Here is a 17,808-nt window from a genome sequence, read left to right as displayed (position 1 = left end):
TTGTCTTTGTGTAAATTATTTGAGGAAAAAATTATGCTATTTTGAAAGCCATGACTTTTAATAGATGACCTTGTAACTATCCTGAGCAATCTGCAAGACTTAACACTATTATTGAGTGACCAAGCTATCATCTAGGATATAATCAATAAAAAATGAATGATCTCACTAACAATGCCCAGGCTTTTTTTTTTCCTGAGGATGCTATTTATTTTATTCAAATAAATTCATCTCTAGGAAAAGAAATGCATACTTGCATTTGGAAGAAATGATAAAAATACAAATATATATAAATAATACAAATATCATATAATATAAAAATATAAATCATTTCATTATAGGGGCTGGAGCGATAGCACAGCGGGTAGGGCGTTCGCCTTACAAGCGGCCAACATGGCCGACCCGAGTTCGATTCCTCCGCCCCTCTCGGAGAGCCCGGCAAGCTACCGAGAGTATTGGATATGCCAGACACAGTAACAACAAAGTCTCCAATGGAGACGTTACTGGGCCCGCTCGAGCAAATCGACGATCAACGGGAGGGCCTTTACCTTTACCTTTACCTTCATTATAGTCATGTGTGTAAACACACAAAAAATAAAAGGTCGGCGGTCAGGCCGTTTTCCCCACTCCACGGAGGTCGATGGCGATGATCAGGCGAAGGAAGGAAACGGGGCCAGGCTGGTTGGTCTTAGCAGCAGTTTATTATATGGAAGAGATGTATGTCATGGAGGCTTCAGGAGTCCTCAAGCACATGCACCCTGAGAGAGCCCCCCAAAGAGCCCTGAAAATCCCCTTATATACATCATGGTACCTCTAAAGGGCCAATATAGTGATGTCATCAAAAAGAGTTATAGAAAGAACATTGAGGCAGCAAACATACATAGTTTCTTTACAACCACATTGTTTCTTTAAATCTGCAGGCCAGTAATCTTGGCCTCACCTTTACAAGCTATTTGGATTAACACATCAAAGACAGTCTGCTAGAGCTTGGAGCCTACATCTCAAATATCAGCCTGCCTGGAGCCAGGTATCTACATACCCAAGATCAGGCCTGGCTCAGCACCTGAGATCTGCTTACCTAAGACCAGCTAGGCTCCTGTGAGATAAGAGAAACTGCCTCAATATACTGAAATCATTTACTGAAGGCACTTTGGAGGGGAAAGGTTCCGTCTCATCCAAGCTAGCAGGACACATAGGAAAACTGCTTCTAGGACGTGTTTCTCCTCTCCTTGTCCAACCAACATAAGCATGCATAATATTTTAATCATTTTGTATGGACACAGTAAGAAATACTTTGAGCTTAAAGAATTGCTCTCCTAGGGCCATCTCGATCTCAGACTGCAGTGCTCAGGCCAGATAGCGTTCCTATTCTTAGCAGCAGGGTCCTAGTCTCGTCGTTACTTTGGATCATGACAGCATTTTCCTATGATCAAACTCTAACTTAAAGTTAAGAATCGTGGCACCTTGGCCTGGCCCATCACGATGCCAGGGTAGCACATAACTTACCAGCTTGCCCTGGTTCCATCCAGTCCCACGTCGGGACCCTGCCCTTGGGGTGCTAGGAAGTGAGGGCAACTGAGGCTTAAGTTGAGAAGGCAGATGCCCAGGAGTGAATAATATTCAAAGTCAATCAAATCCTAAGTTATAAAGCATAATATTAATTAATTGTCTTCCTGTATCTATACAAAAGGACATTGCATTAAAGTAAACTGCTCAAAAGATATAAGGAGAGGAGAAAGGCAATATTAACTTACAGTACAGCTTCAGTGTCTAAGAAGGATGAGACCTTACAAATTGGTTGGGGAAGAGAGCATAGAAGTGGTTACAGACAAAGTAATGGGAGTGACTCGGGAGCACTGTGATGGGTGCAACCTGATAAACCTAAGCTCCGTGTACTCCAACAGTCATGGTTTTCTTGGGGGGGCATAATCAAGGTTTCTACTTTACTTTAGATATCTATAAAATATGAACTTGATCGCTTCTTATGAGAAAAAAATATAAGAATATTAAAACTCACATCAGTTCCTATTAAGAAATTGCTGCTCCAGAAAGACTGGTTAGATAGTAATAAAGCATTCGAAACACAGCTCAAAATTACATGGTTGGTAAAATTTTCCAAATTAAAGCTTCATTAGGGGATTGTAGCGATAGCACAGTGGGGAGGGTGTTTGCCTGGCAAGTGACCAACCCGGGTTTGATTCCCAGAATCCTTCATGGTCACCTGAGCACTGTCCAGAGTAATTCCTGAGTGCATGATCCAGGAGTAATCCCTGAGAATCACTGGGTGTGATCCATAAAGCAAATAATAATAATAATAATAATAATAATAATAATAATAATAATGCTTCATTAGTTGTCATTCTATAGCACAGTTCTTAGAATTGAGATAAGAGTAATACAGAGCATCCACTTTGAGCACAATGCAATTCTGAGATATATTGCAGGTTGCTTTACCCACATTATTATAATTCCTCACTGTTATTTTATAAAGTTGGGTTTCCTGATTTCTCATTTTTAGGGGGCACATCTGACCATAGTCAGGGATTATTTCTGGCTCTATGCTAAGGAAACACTCCTGGCAGTGCTCAGGGGACCATAAAGGTGTAGGGATCCCACTCAGATCAGCCACATGCAAGGCAAATGCCTTTTCTATTCTTGTCTTTTAAAATATATAAATCAATAAGGTTGACATTGTGTCCAACATTCTTTAAGATCAATATGTGTAGCCTTTTATTAAATTTTCCAGAACACATTCAAAGCGTAGTTAAGTGTCTCAATATCTTTTATTTATTTATTTATTTATTATTGAATCACCGTGAGCTACGGTTACAAAACTTTCATATTTGATTTTCAGCTACACAATGATCAAACATTCATCCTTCCACCAATGTACATTTTCCACCACCAATGTCCCCAGTCTCCCTTCCCACCCCCCATTCCTCCCTCCCCTGCCTCTGCGGCAACTTTCCTCTTACTCTCTATTTATGAGCAGGATGGTTTGCAATACAGATAATGAGAGGCCATCATGTTTGGTTCTTTATCTAACATTCAGCACACATCTCCCATCCCGAGAGATCCCTCTAACCATCATTGACTTAGTGATCCCTTTTCTGTTGCAGCTGCCTTCTCCCCCAGCTCAGAAGGCAGGCTTCCAACTGTGGAGCAACCTTTCTGGCTGGCCCTTGTCTCTACTGTCCTGGGGTGTTAATCTCACATTATGATATTTTTTATTCCACAAATGAGTACAGTCAACCTGTGTCTGTCCTTCTTTATTCTGACTCAATCAATTTAACTGTCTTATGATTACACAAAATGCAAGAAAAATGCACATTTTAATTTTATCTTGTGTTTCAGGAATTGAAAAACAATAGACTTGCATTATAGTTTTCCCAAAATGCAGCTTTTGTTACAATCTACTCTAAAGCAGATACATCTTTTGCTATAAATATTTTGGATGCTCATTAAAAAATTGGTCTTCTGAATAGTTGGCATGGATAATGAAAATATTTAAGATGTTTTCCCTTGAAAAAATTACCATCTTCAAAAAATAACAATATTCCACTAAGAAATGTGGGAATCAAACAATTTCAATTAAGTTTTGCTGAAATTATATTCCTACATATTTTTAAAAAGCCCTAAGATTTAAATTTTCCTTTGAAGAATTTAAGAAATACCAAATCATATGTTAAAGTACAAAAATTATGGTAGTAATTCAACTAAGAAGTTGTATAACTACCTAGAAGTTCAGTTGAAATTTAATTTATAGTTATACCCTTTGAAACAAAATATTTCCTTATATTAACAAAATATTTCCAAAATATTTCTTTATTTCAGAAACCAGGATCAATTGATTAATTGTACCTAAAAGGCAAGTGAACAATTTTAAATGTCAATTCATCAAAACAGAACCATCCTTTCAATTATAAGTGAATGTAAGCAAGAATCAAAATAAACTAATGTTTTATTTAGCTATACCTACATTAAGTTTCAAAGGCTGAAAATATTTCAGATTGTTAAAGTTCAAACCTAGCTTAGTGTCAATATCCTAGATGATAAAAGATTTTTTTGGTAGAATGACAGGTAGATTTTTTTTTAGTAGAAGGGAAGTTACCACCCATCCCCACCCTTCAAACAGCACCCATACAAATCACATCATTTAAATATATTACCAAAGAATTTATAGGCTCAACCAGTGCTTTTCTACTCCTTTCCCCCCTCTGTGATCAATACAATGGCAGGATCTAAATCATATGACAATGAACATTTCATTTCAGTGTTTTTTTTTAATTTTGTTTTTAATGGAATCACCATGAGACACAGTTCCAAAGCTTCCAAAATTGTGTTTCAGTGATATGATGTCCCACCACCCATCCCTCCATCAGTGTGCATTTCCCACCACCCATATCGCCCATATTCCTCCTGTCATTACACCTCTAGTCTACCTCTATAACAGGCACTTTTATACTTTCTTTCTTTCTTTCTTTCTTTCTTTCTTTCTTTCTTTCTTTCTTTCTTTCTTTCTTTGTCTCTCTTTCCTTCTTTCTCTCTTTCTTTCTTTCTTTCTTTCTTTCTTTCTTTCTTTCTTTCTTTCTTCTCTCCTTCTTCTTTTGGGCATTGTAGTTTGCAATACAGATACTGAGATGCCATCATGTTTGGTCTTTCACCATACATCTCCCATCCAGAGCAATCCCTTCTGACCATCATTGCCATAATGGTCCTTTCTCAATCCCAACTGCCTTCTTTCCCAGTCCTTGAGGCAGGCTTCCAGCTGTGGATCCTTGTTTCTACTGTCTTTGGGTGTTAGTCTTATACTATCTATTTTTTTGTGTCCCACAAATGAGTGCAGTCATTCTATGTCTGTCCTTCTCCTTCTGACTTATTTCACTCAGCATGATACTTTCCATGTCCATCCATTTAAAAGCAAATTTTAATTTTTTTTCTAATGGCTGTATAGTATTCCATTGTATAGATGTACCATACTTTCTTGAACCAGTCATCTATTCTTGGGCACTCGGGTTTCCAGATTCTGGCTATTGTGAACAATGCTGCAATGAACATACAAGTGCAGATGCCATTTCCGCTGTGTGTTTTTGAACCATGGGGGTATATTCCCAGAATTAGTATTGCTGTGTCATATGGAAGTTCAACTTCTAGTTGTTTGAGGAATGCCCATACTGTGTTCCAAAAAGGCTGGACCAGTCGGCATTCCCTTCAACAACAAATTTCTTTCTACCTGTATCCACTCCAACACTGGTTTTACTTACTCTTTTTGTTGTGCACCAGTCTCTGTGGTGATATCCCATTCTTGTATTGATTTATATCTCCCTGATAATTGGCGATGTTGGAAATTTTTTCATGATCTGTTTATAATAAAAACTCTCAACAAAATGCAGTCGAAGGAACTTTTCTCAGTGTAATTGAAGCCATCTACACCAAGCTGACAGCAAGCATTATTCTCAATTGGGAAAGACTAAAAGAGTTAAAAGAGTCTTTCCTCTAAGATTGGAGACAACGGAAGGTTCCCCACTCTTGCCACTAGCATTCAATATAGTACTGGAAGTACTTGCCAAAGAAGTTAGGCAAGAAAAATATATCAAAGGCATCCAAATAGGAAAGGAAGAATTTGGGTTATCACTATTTTCAGATAACGTGAGACTATATTTAGACAATCCTCAAGACTCTACAAAAAAGCTCCTAGAAAAGGTAGGTTTGTATAGTAATGTGGCAGGTTACAAAATCAATACCCAAAATTTCATGGATTTCCCATGTACAAATAATGAAAGAGAAGAAAGAGATATTAAAAAAAAATCCTGTTCACAGTTGTGCCTCAGAAAATCAAATACCTCAGAATCAGCTTAACTAAAGAGGTTAAGGACCTATACAAAGAACTACAAAACACTACTTAAGGAAATAAAAAGAGCACAGGAGGAAATGGAGATGCATCAACATCGTCAATTGTCAATACTCCCCAAAAGCATTGTACAGATTCAATGTGGTCCCTATAAGAACACCCATTACATTTTTTTAAAGAAATAGACAAGACACTCCTGAAGTTCATATGGAACAATAAACCCCCACAAATAACTGAAACAATCCTTGGGAAAAAAGAAGATGGGAGACATCACCTTCCCCAACTTCAAATTGTACTACAAAGGAATAGAAGTAATTTTGGTGTTTAGATGAAGCAAACAGGAAGCAAACACAGTCCAGTGCTTTTCATCAAGGAGTTGTTCAGCATTCTGAGCAAATTTCAATGTCATCTGGGTTGAATCCAAACAGCACAGATTCATAGTAGTGTGTGGAACCAGAATGCCAGAATTCTATTTCTATGTCCAACATCTTAGTAGAACAAATGAAATGTAGCATTGAAATATGAAATGCAATGTTTTAGCTCAATAAATGTTCAAGTTGGCAACCTGCTTTATTCAGCCTGTTTGGAATTGAGGAATTTGCTATTGTCTAGACCACACTTCACATAGCCAGCCACAAATCCCAGTGTAGAGACTATTTCATTGCGTAACTTGAATAAATTTCTTCTCCAATCGTCATTGAAGAAAAATGCACAGATAATAAATCTCTTATAAAGTTGGAATGCCCATCAAATAAAACTGATCTCTAATAGTTTTTGTGACATATAATCAAATTAAAGCATCATAAATTTTATAAACTTTAAAATCAATTTCATTGTACACTACACATCATCAAACTAAAGGAGCTACTACTATTACAGGTATTTTTTCTTTAAAATGGACTTTGTTGGGTTCAGTTTGTTTATATAATGAAACCCACAATATCTAACCAAAGATATATAAATATATGATCTAGAAAATTTATCATTGACCTAAGCAATATTATAGCTGTCACTGTTACTGTCCTCCCGTTGTTCAGCAATTTGCTTGAGCGGGCCCAGTAATGTCTCCATTAGAGACTTTATTGTTACTGTGCTTGGCATATTGGATACATCACGGGTAGCTTGCCAGCCTCTGCCGTGTGGGCGAGATACTCTTGGTAGCTCCAGCCCAATATTATAGCAAGAAGGACAATTGTCTGGCAAACTGCCAAAATGGCTTCAAACATCAGTATCACTCATAGTTGACAAAGCCCTGTCAGGAATAAGCCCAGATCATCACTGGTTGTACTCCCCACCCCCCTCTGCCCTCCCCAAAGGAAAAAAATTCATAATTACTGAAGAATTCTAATTTTTTTTATTTATTTATTTTTTTACAGTTGTAGATTTACAATTTTTTTTGTGCTTGGGTTTCAATTATACAATGATCAGATACCCATCCCTCCACCAGTGCCCGTTTTTCACCACCATGGATAATATCCCTCCCACCCCCACCCCCCCATCCCCCCCTGCCTCTGTGGCAGGGCAATCCCCTGTGTTCTCTCTCTCCGTTTGGGTGTTGTGGTCTGCAAAAGAGGCATTGAGTGGCAAACATGTTCAGTCCATAGTCTACTTTCGACATGCATCTCCCCTCCTGGGAGGATCTTCCAAGCATCCTTTATTTGGTGCTCCCTTCTCTATCTGAACTGCCCTTTCCTCTAGGATACCCGGCTGGCCTCTAAGTTATGGGGTAATCCTCCTGGTGCTGATCTCAGCTATTCTTGGGTATTAATCTCATACTTTGTTACTTTATATCCCCCAGTTGAATGCAATCTTTCTATGTCTATCCCTCTCTTTCTGACTCATTTCGCTTAGCATGATCCTTTCCATATTGTACCACTTGTATGTAAATTTCATGACTTCATCTTTTCTAACAGCTACATAGTACTCCATTGTGTAGATGTACCAAAGTTTCTTTAACCAGTCATCTGTTCTTGGGCATTCAGGTTTCTTCCAGTTTCTGGCTATTGTAAAGAGTGCTGCAATGAACAAACAAGTGCAGATGTCACTTCGACTATACATTTTTGCCTCTCTGGGATATATTCCCAGGAGTGGTATTGCTGGGTCAAATGGGAGCTCAATTTCTAATTTTTTGAGAATCGTCCATACTGTTGTCCAGAAGGGCTGAACCAGTGGACATTCCCACCAACAGTGAAGGAGGGTCCCTTTCTCGCCACATCCACGCCAGCATTGGTTGCTTTTGTTCTTTTGAATGTGGGCCAGTCTCTGAGGTGTGAGATGGTATCTCATTGTGGTTTTGATCTGCATCTCTCTGATGATTAATGATGTAGAGCATTTTCTCATGTGCTTTTTTGCCATTCGGATTTCTTCTTTGAGAAAGTTTCTGTTCATTTCATTGCCCCATTTTTGGATGGGGTTGGATGTTTTCTTCTTGTGGAGTTTAACCAGTATTTTGTATATCCTGGATATCAACCCCTTGTCAGATGTGTATTCGGCGAATATCCTTTCCCATTCTGTAGACTGTCTTTGTATTTTGGTCACTGTTTCTTTGGAGGTGCAGAAGCTTCTTAGTTTAAGATAGTCCCATTTATCTATCTCTGTTTTCACTTGCTCGGCCAGTGGCGTGGCATCTTTGAAGATACCATTAGCTTTTATTTATAGCTATTTTAATTTTAATTATAATTATAAATTTAATTATAATTTTAATTTTAATTATAATATTTTAATTATATTTATTTTAATTATATAAAAAATAATTAGCTATTATTTTTTAAAAATAATACAGGCGGGTGTGGTACCGCCAGCAGGTCAATCTGTACCTGTGAGGTGAGTGCATCAGCAGCTTGATGGCGCCTTCAGACTTCCAGATACCCCAAAATTGTTGCTGTGCCTTTGGCCAAACATCAAAAACTTGGGGCAAAGTTACCAGAAAGTAAACGGCCAAAAGTTAGGTGTGTGGGAGACACACCCACAAATCACTTCCGGCTAAGCTATATAATTGGAGGCATGGCCTCTCTGGTTCCTGATCGAACTTCTTAAAGGCCATGATCCCAGAGACTCAGAAACAAATCTTGAAACCCAAGCCTTTTGGCAGAAATGCCGGTTCCTGCAGAAGGTTACCTGCACTGGACAACCCAAGGTGGGAATAGGTTTCATGCCCTGACCTGTTCCCCTTGGCGACCCAGGGGCCGCCATCCTCCAGAGAACACTGAACAGTCAGGTTTGAGCCCGCAGTGACAAGACACATGGGGCCTCATGGGATGGGCATGGAGCTGGTCCTTACTCCCTGTCCCAACGAGACCCCAAGTCGCCGCCCACGAACGGCCTCTCTGGTTCCTGATCAAGCTGCTTAACGGCTACGATCCCAGAGACTCAGAAACAAATCTCAAAACCCAATGGCTTTTGGCAGAATGCATCCAGTCCCTGCAGTAGGTTACCGGCACCAGGCCACCTCAAGTGGGGATAGGTTTCGTGCCTTGGCCTGTTCCTCCTGGCAGCCCTGTGGCCGCTATCTTCCAGAGGTCACTGGACAGTCATGTTTGGTCCTGCAGTGACAAGACATGTGGGACCTCACAGGATGGGGGTGAAGCCAGCCCTTTCCTCCCCATCCCAATGAGACTTCGAGTCACCACCCACGAACAGCCTCTCTGGCTCCTGATCAAGCTGCTTAACAGCCATGATCCCAGAGACTCAGAAACAAATCTCAAACCCCAGCAGCTTTTGGCAGAAAAGCATCCGGACTCCACAGTAGGTTACTGTCGCCAGACCACCCCAGGGGGAAAAGGGTGCTCTTCCTTCGCCTGTTCCTCTTTGTTGGCTCAGTGGCCACCATCCGCCAAAGGCCATTGGACAGTCAGGTTTGGGGCCACAGTGACGAGACACGTGGGGCCTCACGGGAGGGGTGAAGCTGGCCCTTTCCTCCCCATCCCAGTGAGCCTCCAAGTTGCCGCCCACGAACCGACCTCTCTGGCTCCTGATCTAACTGCTTAACGGCCATGATCCCAGAGACTCAGGAACAAATCTAGAAACCCAGCAGCTTTTGACAAAAATGTGTCTGAACCCAGAAGCTGGTTACTGTCACTGGGCCACCCCAGGGTGCTGTCCCTCCTCCTGCTCCCCCTTGGCAGCTCAGTGGCACCCATCCTCCAGAGGTCATTGAACAGTCAGGTTTGGGCCCTCAGTGATGAGACACGTGGGGCCTCACAGAATGGGAATGGAGCCGGTCCTTTCCTCCCCGTTCCAATGAGACCCCTAGTCGCCACCCATGAACAACCTCTCTGGCTCCTGATCAAGCTGCTAAATGGCCATGATCCCAGAGACTCAGGAACAAATCTCAGAACCCAGCAGGTCCTGGCAGAAATCCTTCCAGATTTAATTGTTAAAATTTCGGAATTTCACAGGACAGTAACATATGATGCTGTAGCCGTGTGACATCATATGTTATTCATAACCAGCAATAGAAAACAAATTGTCTACTGTTGCCTTTTGGCATATCCAAGTGTTGGGGTAAATTCCTAAATAATAATGGTGGGTCAGTTGTCAAAATATTGAAAGTAATCAAAATAGAGAGAGAGTAATGTGAAAACCATCTGCCCCACAGGTAAGGGTCGGGTGTGGGATGGGGGTATACTGGGGGTTTTGGTGGTGCAGAATGGGAACTGGTGAAGGTATGGGTGTTTCATTTTATGACCAAGACTTAAACCGAAAAGCTTTGTAACTGCTCTCACAGTGATTCAAGAAATAAAATTATAAAAAATGGAAAAAAAAAATACAGAAAATCTTGCTTAGAAAAATTATTTGAGTACCACTGAGAGAACTCAAGTTGTAAAACACATACCAACTTCAGGCAAAGTTCTGAGTTTAATTACTAGCAATTTCTAGTTTAATTCCTAGTTTAATTCCTTTGTGATGCCTAAGGATCTGTGGATATAACCCTGATATACCTCAAGAACCTTTGAAGTTGTTCGCTAAAAAAAAATTAAGATTAAAACAAGTAACTTTAATAGGAGTTGTGAATGTCATTATATCAATAATATGGAAAAATGTTTTTCTTCTTTCTTTAGAAATTAATCATTGAAACATAATGATATTGTGCAGATTATTAAATGATATTGCACAGGTCATTAAATAATTCTCCTCATTTACACGTAGTTAAAGGATGTATTCATATCAGTTGAAATGATAAAAGATAATATAATTCCTTTCCAACAGAAATAGACCTTTGACAATATAGCATACTCCAATGAAGGAGTACACCAACAGAATCATTTTGCCCTGCCAAGTTAGAAAAATATGTTAGATGAGAAAATGAGCTCTAATTACATGAACTATGAAAAAAATGAGAAATATATGCTTTTAGCTAATCTCTTTAAACTACATTAGTAGCATTACTACTATGGTAAGGCTATTGTAACTATATTAAGCTTTATTGAAATTGAATGAGAAATTGGAAAAATGATTTTAAAGCTCTTTCCTAACTTTGCTTTTAATAATTTTATGAATGTCTACTACTTTTGGAATAGAACATAAATAAAAGATAAAGCAAATAAAATTTCTACCATAATGCTGACTATGCCTATTTGACTTTTTGAAAAGCATATAAAACAGGAAAATTTATCCTTATTGAGCTTTTGAAAATGAATGTCTTTTCATCTCTGGAACAGTTAGTACAAAATTGCCTTCCAAGTAGTTATTTCTCAATGATTCTTTAAAAAATGAGAGAGGAATAAATGACTATCTAATAAGAAACAATTTCCTAATAGACAAAGCACATTAGGAAAATTGATTTTGAAGTCTTAAATAAGACTCTAAATATATCTATTATTTAGAGACTGGCAAATATGAAGTGTAAGTTCCCATTCACAAAAGAATAAGCTTCTTTCACTTAAGGGAAAAGATTTGTAGTTGAATAATTTGGCTACTTTTAAAGTCATGAAAGAAAAAATACACCAGTGTTAAATTTGATAATAGGATTAGATTCCATAACTTTGTTATTATAAGGAAAATAAAATGTTCAACTCTATGGCCATCTGTTACTAATAAGAATTCATTACATATTTATAAGATGATTTTAAGATATTAATTTCAAATTTTGTATCATATTTAACAAACTTTTTAAGAATTATTTTTTAATTCTTAAAAATTAAGAATTATTTTTCATAGCCATTTTTTTGGAAAGAACATGTGACTTAAAATGAGAAATTCTTTGACGCCTACAAACTATATGGTCTCAGGAAAATCATTTATGTTCCAAGATAATCTCTTTTATTACAGAATCACTAAAGTATTGACATCATACAATGGTGTATTTTAAATCCTATAATATATAAAACACAAAAATGCATTTGTTAGTGGGTAGTCCACAATCATTACTTTTCAACTTTTGTTGTAAATTGCAATAGCTCTTTAAAGGAATGAAGAGTGTTGCACCAATACTATTTTCAGTCAGTCAGGGTTTTGAGTCTAAGCCAAAAAACAGATTAAAAATTGTGTGCTACTTTTGGACCAAGGAATAAGCTTGTCCATGGTACCTTTTCTTTTCACAAACACCATCAAAATGATTGTGGCAGAGGAAGCACTTGATAAAATCTGACAACCATTCATGATAAAAAAAAAAAACCCTCAACAAAAAGAGAAGGGAAAAAGCATTCCTCACTAGAGATAAAGTCATTTGCCACAAACCCAAGGATAATATCACTCAATGGTAAAACAAATCAAAACACAAAACAGACAAACAAAAAACATCCTGAAAAATCTTTCCTTTAAGATCATACACACGATAACTTATATCCACTCTTGCCAATATTCAGAAATATTCAGGGGATACAGCTTTTAAAAGAAAAAGTCAAACTATACTATTTGCAGATTACATTTGTGCTGAGGTGACCCTGAAAACTACCTCCCAAAAAATCTAAAAAAAAAAAAACAACAACCTGGAAACAATAAAATTGTTCAGTAAAGTATGCACTTCACTGGATACTTTATGCTCAACTTACCTGGCAATGGAGGTGTCATAATCATAAAGATAGTTTTCCCACACTGAGGCTTATCCATTGCTCTCAAGATGTGCTGATCCTCTCACTTTCCCCAAATGTGGGAAACTCAACTGCTTAGCAATGTTCCTGCTCTCCCTTGATGTATGTTGCTTTATATATATATATATATATATATATATATATATATATATATATAGAGAGAGAGAGAGAGAGAGAGAGAGAGAGAGCTGGAGCAATAGTACAGTACAGCAGATAGAAAATCTGCCTTGCACATGGCAGAACCCAGTTCAATTCCTGGTGCTCTATATGCTCCTCCGAGTTCCGCCAGGAGTGATCCATGATCACAGAGCCAAGAGTAAGTCCTAGGCACTACCACGTGTGTCCCTCCCCCCAAACGAACAAAGAAACAAAATAGTAACCAGCTACAAAATTGACATTCAGAAATGCATGGAACTTCTATATGCAAACCATGTAAAAGAGAGAGAATAAGAAAAAAGCCCTATTCACACTTTTGTGACCCCAAAATCAGGTACCTGGGAATCATTATAAAAAAGGTATTGACCGGAATCCATAAGGTACATTGAAGAAAAAGTTGGCTAAACCTTCCATGATGTTGAAGCTAATGGTATCTTCAAAGATGTCAAACCACTGGCCAAGCAAGTGAAAACAGAGATAGACAAATGGGACTATCTTAAACTAAGAAGCTTCTGCACCTCAAAAAAAACAGTGACCAAAATACAAAGACAGTCTACAGAATGCGAAAGGATATTCGCAGAATACACATCCGACAAGGGGTTGATATCAAGGATATACAAAGTACTGGCTGAACTCCACAAGAAGAAAACATCAGCCCCATAAAAAAAAAAATGGGGCGACGAAATGAACAGAAACTTTCTCAAAGAAAAAATCCGAATGGCTAAAAGGCACATGAGAAAATGCTCTACATCATTAATCATCAGGGAGATGCAGATCAAAACAACAATGAGATATCATTTCACACCACAGAGACTGGCTCACATCCACAAGAACAAAAGCAAACACTGCTGGCGCGAATGTGGCGAGAAAGGGACCCTCCTTCACTGCTGGTGGGAATGCCGACTGGTTCAGCCCTTCTGGAAAACAGTATGGACAATTCTCAAAAAATTAGAAATTGAGCTCCCATTTGACCCAGCAATACCACTCCTGGGAATATAACTCAGAGAGGCAAAAAAGTATAGTTGAAATGACATCTGCACTTGTTTGTTCATTGCAGCACTCTTCACAGTAGCCAGAATCTGGAAAAAACCCGAGTGCCCGAGAACAGATGACTGGTTAACGAAACTGGTACATGTGGAGTACTATGTAGCTGTTAGAAAATACAAATTCATGAAATTTACATAAAAGTGGTACTACATGGAAAGTATAATGTTAAGCGAAATGACTCAGAAAGACAGGGATAGACATAGAAAGATTGCATTCATCTGGGAACATAAAGTAACAAAATAGGAGACTGACACCCAAGAATGGCCGAGATTAGTACCAGGAGTTTTGCTCTATGGCTTGGAGGCCAGCCACACATGCTAGGGGAAAAGGGAGCTCAGATAGAGAAGAGAGCACCAAATAAAGGGTGTTGGGAGTATCCTCCCAGGTTGGGAGAAGCATGCAGAAAGTAGGCTATAGACCAAACATGTTTGCCACTCAATGCCTTTTTTGCAAACCACAACACCCAAAAGGAGAGAAAGAACAAAAGGGAATGCCTTGCCACAGAGGCTCGGTGGGGGGATGGGGGCTGAGAGGGATACTGGGACCCGTGGTTGTGGAAAATGGGCACTGATGGAGGGATGGGTATTTGATCATTGTATAATTGAAACCCAAGCACAAAAATTTGTAAGTCTACAACTGTAACTCATCGTGTTTTACTAATAAATATTAAATTTAAAAAAAGGAAATGAAAGATATATATTAAAAGAAAACTGATTCGATATTAAAATAAGCAGAAGTCACAAGAAAATGGAAGTGCATCCCCTGTTTGTAGATTGGAAGAATTGACATTTTTAGAGTAAAAATTCTATATAAAGAATTTTGCAGATCCAATACAGTCCCATAAAGATTTTCATGGCACTGTTAGAGACATGAATCAAATGTTGTTATTTTTTTTTTCCTATTTTTGGGTCATACCCGGCAATGCATAGCCGTTACTCCTGGCTCTGCACTCAGGAATTACCCCTGGCAGTGCCCAGGGGACCATATAGGATGAGGGAATTGAACCCAGGTTGGCCATATGTAAGACAAATGCCCTACCCACTGTGCTATCGCTCCAGCCACAAATATTGTTAAATTTTATGCGGATTAATAAAACTCCATGAATAACCAACAGAATCGTTGGGGGGAACAAAAATGGGAGACTTTTCTTTCCCCAACTTTGAATTATACTATAAAGCTATAGTAATCCAGAGAATTTGATAGTGGAATAAAGGAAAACTCTTGACCAAAGGAATAAAATTAAGAGCCCAGAGACAGCTCTGAAGCATGTGGACAGATAATGTTTGATAAAGGATCTGAGTATAGGAAATGGAGCAAGGAAAGTTGCTTCAACAATTGGTGGTGTTAAGGCTTGGAAGCTGGCCTCACATGCTGGGGGAAAAGGCAGCTCAGATAGAGAAGGAACTGCCAAATAAAGAATGCTTGGAAGGCCTGCTGGGGATGGGAGATGTGTGCTGAAAGTAGACTATAGAATGAGCCTGATGGCACTTAATGCCTGTATTGCAAATCACAACACCCAAAAGGAGAGAGAGAGAGTAAAAGGGAATGTGCCTGCTACAGAGGCAGGGGTTTGGGTGGGGGGGATGAGGTGGGGGTGGCGGGAGGGATACTGGGAACATTGGTGGTGGAAATCAGGCACTGGTGGAGAGATGGGTACTCGATCATTGTAGGACTGAAACATAAGCACAGAAGTTTGTAAGTCTGTAACTGTACCTCATGATAACTCACTAAAAAAATATAAGATAAAAATAATAAAATAAAAATAAATTTAAATAAATTTTTAAAAATGGTACTGTAAAAACTGATTAGCTACTTGTTCAGGCAAAGAATTGAACTCAGATTCCTGTCTCACACCTCAGAAAAAAAGGTAAAGTAAAAGTAAAGGCCCTCCCATTGATCATCGATTTGCTCGAGCGGGCCCAGTAACGTCTCCATTGGAGACTTTGTTGTTACTGTGTCTGGCATATCAAATACTCTCGGTAGCTTGCCGGGCTCTCCAAGAGGGGCAGAGGAATTGAACTCGGGTCGGCCATGTTGGCTGTGTGCAAGGCAGACGCCCTACCCGCTGTGCTATTGCTCCAGAAAAAAAGGTAGTTCCGATAAATTAAGGCAACAATATCAGACCTGAATCCCTAAAGAATGTTGAGGGTCAGAGAGGCAGATCCGCTTATGAAAATAAAGCCAGGGAAATCTTCAATAACTCAGTGTTATTGGCTAGGCAAACAGAAGCAAATATGAACAAATGGGACTACAAAAAAAAATTAGATCCTTCTGCACTGCAAAATAACCTTGACTGGAATAAAAGGATACACCACTTAGTGGGAGAAAACATTTGCCCACCACTCATCTGACAAAAGGATGTTACTTTGGAACATTTCTCCAAAGTTTTTTTTTATAATTTTATAGGGGAAAGTATTTTTAGAAGTCTTATGCTGCTGCTTTTCTATCCTTAAAATCTTAAAATTACTGAGGAAAATCAATTCCTGTTTCCCAGTATTTATATCAAAACACGAACCAGTTTTACATGATATGATTTAATTTATGATACAAAAGGATTTTGTTTGCAAGTGTTAGAACAGTATTATAATGCACACTAAAAACTTCTGTGCAATTACATTCCAGTGTATTATGAATACAAGTTGATATCAGTTGTTATTCGTTAGTAATTGGTCTTGTGCTTATTTCTCCTATGGTTATCAGAGATTTTATTGCTTGTTATGTGCTTACAGATGCCAAAATCTCCAGAGGCCCCACTAGGAATGTACAGGAATAACAATTAGCCTATCAGAACTAGACATATTAATAAGAAAGATTAAAGATTAAAGTCATGTACTAAATTACAGATAAAAATCCCTTCTTGAAATACATATCTTACATGTTTGTCTTAGTTTTTCTTGAAAGATATTCACCAACCCCATCTCCAAGAATATAAAAGTTACACATAAGAAACTGCTCAAAGAATCTGATAAGGAAAAAAAACTAACTGAAATCTTAGATTGTGTTTTATTTTATATATAAGATATAAGTATTAGCATAATATATTCAATATATTGTAACATGTAATATGTGAACATCTGTAACAAGTATAGTAGTAGTTGTATTCATTTTTTAAAAGTAAAAGCAATTACTAGCATATAAACTTTTCACTGAACTTTATATTTTTATGATATATGAAGACTATAGTCAATGTCATTTTTAATCTATGAGAGCTTAGTCATCTAAGTCTTATTTTATTTTCTGTCTGTAATCCATTGACAACACTACAACACTAGGTATTTGCTTAGGCTTTTGTTTTATGTGTTATGATTTTTAGTATATAGGTTAACTTTATTTGTGGTAGTTCTGTATTTTATATCAGTATAAACTATCGCATTCAATGTTCATTCAGTGTGATAGTATCACATTCAAACTATCACTATCAATGTTGAAAGTTTAGTTTTATATCCCTTAACATCACTTTTTTCCTCCCTTTTATGTATAATGATCTTAAATATTGAATGTCCACTTGAACTCTATCAGCCAGTATTATAATTTTGTTTGTTTTGAGGCCATACCTAGTGGTGTGGATTACTCCAGAATCCCCATTAAAGATTACTACATGATATGTGCTCAGAAGTCATTCCTGGAAATGCCCAGGAAACAATACAGTCCCAGGACTCAAATCCAGGCCTCTCCCTTAGCATTCAGCTATATTTCCGGGTTCCAAATGTTGTGATTTTTATCTCA

Source organism: Sorex fumeus, unplaced genomic scaffold (genome assembly GCF_029834395.1).
Source record: "Sorex fumeus unplaced genomic scaffold, SorFum_2.1 ptg000265l, whole genome shotgun sequence".
Taxonomy (NCBI): domain Eukaryota; kingdom Metazoa; phylum Chordata; class Mammalia; order Eulipotyphla; family Soricidae; genus Sorex; species Sorex fumeus.
The sequence above is the reverse complement of the archived record's forward strand: the minus strand, read 5'-3'. Positions refer to the sequence as shown.